The 9,010-nt window shown below is 50.1% G+C and overlaps 1 protein-coding gene across 3 annotated transcripts in view; it reads right to left on the minus strand.

The window, feature by feature from the left end:
- Positions 1–5,273, minus strand: part of NLRC3 (NLR family CARD domain containing 3) — an 89,607-nt gene extending 84,334 nt beyond the window's left edge. Inside the window, exons 1-3 of one of the 3 annotated variants that reach the window (XM_039491201.1) lie at positions 4,230–5,273; positions 3,234–3,346; positions 1,134–1,303 (exon numbers count right to left, since the gene is read on the minus strand). The gene's annotated coding sequence lies outside the window, so the exon portion shown is untranslated. Of the gene's footprint in view, positions 1–1,133; positions 1,304–3,233; positions 4,064–4,229 lie in introns of those variants that run through there. The other 2 variants (XM_039491204.1, XM_039491203.1) reach the window with 2 other exon arrangements.
- Between the last annotated feature and the right edge of the window lie 3,737 nt (positions 5,274–9,010).

Here is a 9,010-nt window from a genome sequence, read left to right on the forward strand (position 1 = left end):
CACCAGAACCTCCGTAGCAGTGGGGGGGGGGCATTGGCACTGGAACCAGGGGGCCAGGAACTACGCCCCCCACTTTTTAACATGGGCAGAATTTGGGGGGCAGGGGGCAAGCCTCAAGCAGATACAGCTCACCTCCCCTGTTGCAAAGTGCAGTCCCTGCCTGTGCCTGCCAGAGGCTTGCTGTTTGGGGTAGGGGGGCAATGCTGCCATCTGCCCCCAAACTACACCCATGTTAAAAAGTGGGGGCCCTGGCCTCCCAGCCCCATGATCATTGTTTGGGGGTAGAGGGGAAGATACACCCTAGGTCAGGTGACAATACACTCCCCCAGTGTTCCTGAACAAGTGTCTGCTGGCATAGCTTTTAGTCATTAAGACTTATTATTAACATCACTCATCCTTTTATTCATTTAGTACTTCTATTGCCTATTTGTCTGCAACCACACCCTCACCTACAGTTATAGCCAGTGCCCCTTCCAGCCCGCACACTTCCCACTCTCACTCCAGGAACTTCAGCATCCTCTCCATGACTCAGCCCTCCAGCCAGGTCACTGGGTGGTTTCCCCTTCCAGGGGGCATGTATTAAAGTCCCTGCTCGCCACAATCTCAACCAGCCAGTCCTCCCCTTCACTACCCCAGAGCCATCCCCTCAGCAGCTGGCAGGGGAACCCAGACCCACCTGCCCTCTACTCTGGGTTCTAGCTCAGGGACCCTCTAAACAGCAACCAAGCTGTGGTTCCCTCCTTGGCATCTTTCCCTGAGCTTTTTCTTTAGTGCTAGTGCTGGGCCTGGGCCCACCAGCCTCTTAGCTCCCTCCTGCCAGGGACTTACTGCAGCCTACCTCCCTGCAGTCCTGCTGCTTCCAATTTCCTGCCTTTCTACAAGCCCCACCTGTTCCACACAGTTGAGTTTCCCCTAATCAGGATTTTCCACCCAGGCTTAATCCTCCCAGATTACAGCCTAATTGGCTGATTGGGCCCACCTGACCCAATTCAGCTCCTGCAGGGCCAGCGTGGGGAGCGCACCCCATCACAGCATCATATAGGCACTAGGACTCATGGAAAAAAAACAGTGTTATCCCTCATTATTACAGTTTACAGCAGCAAGGTGTCAGGCTAGGAAACAAGTGCTATTACCTTTTTAAAAAAAAAAAAATCTTTGATGCTTGCAGTTTTCTGAATCTCTGGAGGGCCTTTCTTCATTTTCCTGAGCAGCATCATGCAGTCTCTTTAATCTTTTTTCTTCCACGCAGGTAAAAAAGCTTTGAGACAATTTCCAGACTTAAGGATGTAGGCTGAGATAAGGGCTGAGCAGAAACAAAGGAACTTTCTACAGTCACATTAAAAATGGCTCAAAGGCAAATTAAGGCACTTGATATTTTAATATGGTCTTAGACTAACTGCTCATGAAGGCAACCCTATTAATGCAGCAATGGCATGAGAGGAAATCTGGCCAATTGAGCTTCACGTGAGCTCACAGGCGCATTAGGTTGTAATGAGTTTGTCAGGTTTTAGGTGAGAGGTGTTTGTAGTGGGCCAAGGGTCACAGCAGTGCCTGTGTTGGTGGGGAGCAGAATGGAGCCATGCCTGGGGAGTGGCAGATACAGCAGTGTGGGTGGAGCCCTGGTCTCACCGCTGCCCAGAAGCTGAGATGGGGACAGGAGGAGTCACAGGGGGGGGCCTGGACCTTCCCCCACTGGCCACCCACCACCTTTTCAGGACAGGTTTATGAGCTGGGATGGGGGTGGGGAGAAGTGGGGACAGGAGAGCACTGGCGATACCTCCAGCACTGGGCTTTGGCCCCAAGCACCTACTTATGCCCCAGAAACCCCCAAACTCCAGAGAAAACCCTCTGAAACTTGCTGCAGCCCCCTGTACTCTGAGACACCCTCCTCGACAGACCCCCAGCCCCACTGAATCTCACTGAACTTCAAACTCACGGATATATGTTATATTATTAATGTGGGTGAGCCCTTTTGCCTTACTTAAAAGCAATAACAGCACATCAGTATAAATAGTTTCATGAGCTAAAATCTGAATGCCATGGTGATGCCAGACACGTGTACAGAAGTGGCAAAGGGTTTGTACCGTGGATGACTGTTTATTTCTGTTGGGTTTATGGGAGACCCCCCCAACTTTTTTCAGACACTTTAAGCCTTGCTAAAAGGCTCTCCTCTGATCTCTCCGGGATAGGGAAGGGAAGTGAGCCACTAGGCTGAGCTAGGCTTTGCTCATAGGGGAGTGATGGTCTCTCCCCTTCCCTTGGAAGGAAGGTGGGAAGCCCCCTGCCAACTCTGTGGCAGACTGGAGCAGAGACGGGCATAGGGGGTTAATCTGGGGGATCCCAGGAGGCATTGGTTCCCTTCCACCCCCTCAAGCTTTGTACGCTAGTCAGACAAATCTCCTACAGCCTCTGCAGGGAACTATGCAGTTGTAAAGAAACCTGCTGTTGTGTGCCAGGGTCTGAGCACCACGCACTGCACTGGCTGACATCAGGGACACATTAACCCTTGTTGTAAACATAGTTCAAGTCAGTCCGTATGGGGCTTGCTGCCTTTCCTCTCATTCCCTTGGGTCTTTCTCTCCACTGGCCCTGGCTGTGTGTAAAGAGACACACCCATTTCCAGGGCTCTCAGCGCTCCAGCGGTGGCCCTGCAGACCACTAGGCTAACGCAAACAGGATGGTGCGGGCAGGAGTCTCTGAACAGATCCGGTTTGATTCACAATCTCCATCCCATGCAGCTTTACCAATGGGAGAGGCTCCCCTGGACTGGATGGCTGCTGTTCACATGGGGCCTGCAGTGGATCACTGCAGAGGAATACGCAGGCAAAGACATTGGGCTCAGCACCTGCAAGCTCACTGTAGGAGAGTACGCAGCCACATTGTCCAAGCACATCGGGAAGACCAGGAAAGCTGCCAAGGTGGGAAACTCCCTTCGTTACTTTGGTCTCCTTTCTGTGAAGGAAACTGAGGTTTGGGATGCTTGAGACCACTTTAAAGGGCCACGGGCTCAGGGCTTCCTGAGAATCTGGCTCCTCTAAGGGTTGTTGGTTTGGGCACCCAAAGTGACCAATCACTCTTGCAGATCTTGGCTCCCGTGTTTCCTTGCTGTCAGGACTGCAGGAGGGTGTCTGTCTGTCCGTCCGTCCATGTGTCATGTGGCCAGAGACAGCAGATCATACCTCTCAAGTTTCTTGTCAGAAAGTGGTCTGAGCACCGCAGTGAAGATGGCTTACCTGTCTTGCAGTGCTGTGAAGGGTTAATCGCTGAATGTCGGTGAAGTGGGAGGCACGTCTGATGCGGTACAAAACATAGGTCTGCCACGGAGAGTTTGCTGCTTAGAAGTTAGCTGTGGAAAGAGCAAATGCCCCAAAAGAGCTGGGGGTGGGTACTTTAAACATTTCACATCTAGATAGAGCAATTACTCAGTATACATGGTACAGGTACCCAACGCCCTTCTTTACAGACAGGAGAAAGCGAGGCATGGAGTTACAGCTAACATTTTCAGACATGGCCTCTGATTTTGAATGCCTCAGGTGATCAGAGGAGCTGGGGCTGCTCATGTCTAAAGATCAGGCCCCAGAATTCTGAACCTGCCCCTCTTGGAACAACATCTGCATGTGGCTTATGCAAGTTGCACAAGCAGCCCCTCAGAGCCCGAACTAGAATCCAGGAATCCTAATGCCCAGTTATGTGCCTCACCCACTGGAGGGAGCTCCCTCTCTCTTTCCTAGAGTACTGCATATATCACACTTGTATTTCACCCTGCCTGTCATCTTGTCCTGGGTGCCTCTGCCTGGCAAATTGTAACTAACACTTGTTTGGCTGTGGTGCCACCTACTGGTGAATGGGCAAAAAGCAGTGTCCTGGTTAGGGATTTATTCCCTTAGAACGGGTGTTACATGCAACTCGAGGTATGTTTACCCTACAAAGTTAGGTTGATTTTACGTAAGTCGACATGGAGCCTCCGATTTAAGCAAGTCGATCTTGCATGTCCCCACCATTGTGTCAGCAGAGCACATCTTCGCTTGCATCGACGTATGGAGTGCTGCACTGTGGGTAGCTATCTCACAGTGCATGGAGCCGAATGGAATGTTGTGTTGGGCTTGCAATACCTCATGGCAAAGCCCAACACAACATTCCATTCGGCAATTACCTCCCTTCCTCCCTCCCAGAAATCAACGCAAAGAAACAAAGCCTTTTTTGTGCCCTTTTTCCTAAGCCTGGGTTACCTGCGCAGATGCCATAGTACGATAAGTATGGATCCTACTCTCATGTACAATGTTGCTGTGAGCATTACAAACACCTTGCACCTTATCTTGCAGTATTTACTCAGTTGAAGCAGGAGCCGCCGCATGGAACAATGTGATGCCACGCAAGCAGCCCTGCTGGAAGCCATGGACTGGAGCAATTCGCAGTTGCTGGCGACAGTTGTGCATCATCTTGACGTGGTGGAGCACCGCTTCTGGGCCTGGGAAACAAGCACTGACTGGTGGGACCACATTGTTTATGCAGCTATGGGATTACAAGCAGAGGCTGCAGAACTTTTGAATGGAACTTTCATGGAACTGTGTGAAGAGCTTTCCCCAGCCATGAAGCGCAGCAATACTAAAATGAAAGCTGCTTTGACAGTTGAGAAGCGAGTGGCGATAGCTCTCTGGAAGCTTGCAACACCCCACTGCCAATGGGGCATCAATTTGGAGAGGGTAAATCTACCATAGGGTCTGCTGTGATCCAAGTTGCCAAGGCAACCAATAGACTTCTGATAAGAAGGGTAGTGACTCTGGGCAATGTGCAGGACTTAGTGGATGGTTTTGCTTTTGCTGCAATAGGGTTCCCTAACTGCAGCGGGGCTATAGACGGAACACATATCCCTATCTTGGCACCAGACCACTTTGCCAAAGAGTACATAAACTGAAAGGGATAATTCTCAATGGTGTTGCAAGGGCTGGTGGATAACAGGGGTCGTTTCCCCAACATCAATGTGGGATGGTTGGGAAAGTTGCATGATGTGCACATCTTTAGGAACTCCAGTCTGTTCAGAAAGCTGCAAGCAGGGACTTTCTTTCCAGACTGCAAAATGACCATTGGTAATGTTGAAATGCCAATTGTGATCCTGGGAGACCCAGCCAACCCCTTGCTCTCATGACTCATGAAGCTGTACACAGGTAGCCTGGACAGCAGTAAGGAGCGGTTCAACCATAGGCTGATCAAGTGCAGAATTGTGGTGGAATGTGCCTTTGGACATTTAAAAGGCCGCTGGTGGTGTTTGCTTACTAGGTTAGACCTCAGTGAAAGCAATATCCCCATTGTTGTTGCTGCCTGCTGTGTGCTCCATAATACCTGTGAAACAAAGGGAGAAAAGTTTACTGTGGGGTTGGGGCAGATTGCAATTTTGAGCAGCCAAACACCAGGGCAATAAGAAGAGCACATCGAGGGGTTCTGTGTCTCTGTGAGGCTTTGGAAACTAGTTTCAGCAATGACCCACAGTAACGTTACAGTTACGTGTGTTGTTCTTTACCAAGTTGTCTCCTTCATTAGACTGCAAAGAAAAGTAAGATACCCTAGGGCAAAAGAGCTGATAACACTGGGGGTGGGGGAAGAAACAAGGAAAGCTTGCTTACAATTGCACTGCAATAACAATTAAAGGTGTGGGAATGGGTGCCTTCTGGTCCTTGTACCCTCCCTTGGAGTTGAGTGCAAGGGATACCGGACTCCCTGCCCTCTCCCCCATCCGAGGACATTTTGGGGAGGAGGATGTAGAACTGGGCGATGATGGCAGCAGGTGCCTTTCTTGAACCTCAACCAGATGTCTCAACATGTCTGTTTGCTCCCTCATAATCCGCACCATCTCATCCTGCGTATCACTCTTGTGTTCCCTGCATGCTCTCCTGACCTCGCTATCCTTGTGCAGGCTGTCGGACAATGCAATCCGCCATGCGCTGAGCTCCATCTTGTCACTCTCGCAGCCACGCATTAACTCATTGAACATATCCTCCCGCATCTTCTTTGTAAAATGTAAAATGACTCAGCAGCCCTTGTTCTGGCCAGTGAAGGCTTCTTCCCCTGTTCTTTTTGCAGGCATCAGCTCAGTACAAGAACCTCAGCTCCCCTGGCATCCATGAATTGTCAAACATGGCCCGGTTCTACATCATGCATCCAGAGCATGACATGAAGTAGACCCTGAAACTCAACCCCAAGGCCAGAACCTTTGATCAGCAACTAGCAGACAATAAAGCTGCTTTTAAAGATCTCTGACCTTGTTCCCTCCTCCCTCATTCAGGTTTAAATAGAAGAAAGTAGTGAATAGCCAGAATAGGATGATCAGTGTTGAACTGTTCTGTATGTTCTGAACACTTTGAAAACAAAAAGGATTTTTGCAAACTGCCAAGAAACACTGAATCTACACAAGCATGGGCAAAGGCGGCGTTAGGGTTCGGTGTTTGACTGGCCCAAAAATCATAGGTCAATTGATTGGTCAAATAATGTAAAAAATGGCCACTACTTTAAAGCCCTAATTTTTTAGAACAGTAACAAAAAAAATAAGACTTTATGGTCACTCCAAGGCCTAATTACAAAAAACAAGTTACTGAACTGAGGTATTTTAACACAAAAAGTGCAACACAATGAAACGAAGTTCTAAAAAAAATGAAATAACGGCACCACGCTGGAATCACCAAGATAGGCTGCCACCTACATCAGCACATTCTTGCAGGAATATTTGATCATGACCAAATAGAAGAGAGCCAACTGACATTTGACCCATCAATGGACCAGCTCACCCAGCCTAGGCCAAGTATCCCAATCTAAGTGTTACACAAAAGCAACAGCTGTTGCCATGATTGGATGCTCCTTGGAACACACACCTGCACCATCCTCTCCCTGCCCTTTTAATATAACTACAAGGTTGGTGGAGAATTTAAACTGGTTGTGCTTAGGACATTAGAAAAGGCTTATTATCCAGTGCTCTAAGGCTTTGTCTACACTGCCAATTGAATGACAAAACTTTTGTCGTTCACAGGTGCTTTAAAAAGCCCCCCTCGAAAGACAAAAGTTGTGCCATGGCAAGTGGCAGCGTAAACGGCTCGTTGTCGGCAGGAGTGCTCTCCTGTCAACAACGCGAACCCCACTCATAGGGGGTGGAAGTATTTTGTCGGCAAAAGTGCCAACAAACAGCATTTACACTGCCCGACTTCTAGCAACACGGCTGTGTCACCACAGCTGTACTGCTAAAAGCTTTGTAGTGTAGGCAAAGCCTAACTCCTGCTGCAGAGAGACATGGAATAATACAACTGGGCCTTTCCACCTACCTGCTGCAGTCCCTGTGCCAGGGCCCTGGAGGAGGAGGTAGAAGATCTGGCAAGGTCTCTTTTCCCAGTTGTGGAATAAGGCCTGGCCTACACTGGTGGTGGGGGGGGGGTCGAACTAAGGTACGCACGTTCAGCTACGCGAATAGCGTAGCTGAACTCGAACTACCTTAGTTCGAACTACTTACCCGTCCAGACGCCGTGGGATCGAAGTCCGCGGCTCCCCCGTCGACTCCGCCACCGCCGTTCGCGGTGGTGGAGTTCCGGAGTCGACGGGAGCGCGTTCGGAGTTCGATATATCGCGTCTAGATGAGACGCGATATATCGAACTCCGAGAAGTCGATCGCTACCCGCCGACCCGGGCAGGTAGTATGTATGTACCCTAAGGCTATCACTGAAGCTACCTCCCTAAGGGGTGCAGGAGATGCACTTGGCATGGTTCTGTAGGACGTAGATTTTACACTGATGCAATTAAACCCTCCATTTTTATTTCAGCTGTGGCTGTGAGTGGCAGCCCATTCAGCATGCACAGTGCAAGGGACTTCCTACCCACAGCTCAGACAGTTATAACTACCCCTTTGGGTGCTCAGCAAGTGACTTGAGTGAAAGGGGGGAAATGAAGGGATTCCCAGAGTTGCTATTTCATTGACCCAAGTTCCATGAGCACACTGGGCCGAGCCCTCCAATGGTGCCTGGCTAGAGAATTAGCACTGTCACAGGTGCTCAAGCTAGTCATGGCAGAAGCAAGTTAAGGGGCAGTGTCTTAAACAGCAAAATAGCACTGAGGTAATGATGTGCCATACATGTGAGGCTGGGTTTACAGGACTGCTAAGGAGACAGCACACACATGAGAAGTGATAGACAATAGCACAAGGGAGGGTTTACTGCACAGTAACCGACCACCTCATGAGGCACCTGGGGAAATGGAAGCAGAGGTGTTCCAGACCAGGCTTGAAGCCTCACATGATCTTCCTTGACCTCAGAGGCACAAGTTAGCCTCTAAAGCCAGCGAGAAACTCCAGTGAGCTGAAGAGGGAGTGAGAGCAGCCAGTAAAGAGGAGCTATGCCAAGGCCATGCGTGAGAGTCACCACCACACTGGCTGTTCACCGCTGGCTCCCTTTCAAACAATTCCATGGATGTTACTAGCAGCAGCCTGTCCCCTGCCTCCAGCTACCTACAGCACTTCAGAAATGCCATGATCCACTGGGTTACAGAACACATTACCTTTGCTGCAGCTGGGCAGACCTACCACCAAAGTAGGCAGACATTGTGTCATGGAGGACTTCCCAGCCATAGCAGGTATAGCAGATGGTACACACCATCTCCTGGAAGTGCTCAGGGTAGACAATGCAGCCTAGAGAGACAGGCAACACCTGTTCCATTAATATAATGATGGTTTGTGAGGCAAAGGTGGCATTCACAGGTGTGGGGGCCAGGTTCCCCAGCTCGGCCACAGACCCGGCCCCTGCCATTGCTCTCAGCACTGGTTGGCTGATTCACAGCCCCGGCTTTCTGCTGCTGGAGCAGATGTCAGGTCATTTGCCCATCAGCTCATTGTGACCATGGCTCATTCTGGAATTTCAATGAAGTTGGGCTTCCGACTGCAACCATGTCAGCTCAGGCCTCTCCCTTTGCAATAGAACCTGCCATAAATCCCACAGGCTTGGTCACTCTCCGTGTCTGAAAACGGCAGACCTACAGGCCT

This window comes from Mauremys reevesii, linkage group 10, assembly GCF_016161935.1.
Source record: "Mauremys reevesii isolate NIE-2019 linkage group 10, ASM1616193v1, whole genome shotgun sequence".
In the NCBI taxonomy this organism is placed as follows: domain Eukaryota; kingdom Metazoa; phylum Chordata; order Testudines; family Geoemydidae; genus Mauremys; species Mauremys reevesii.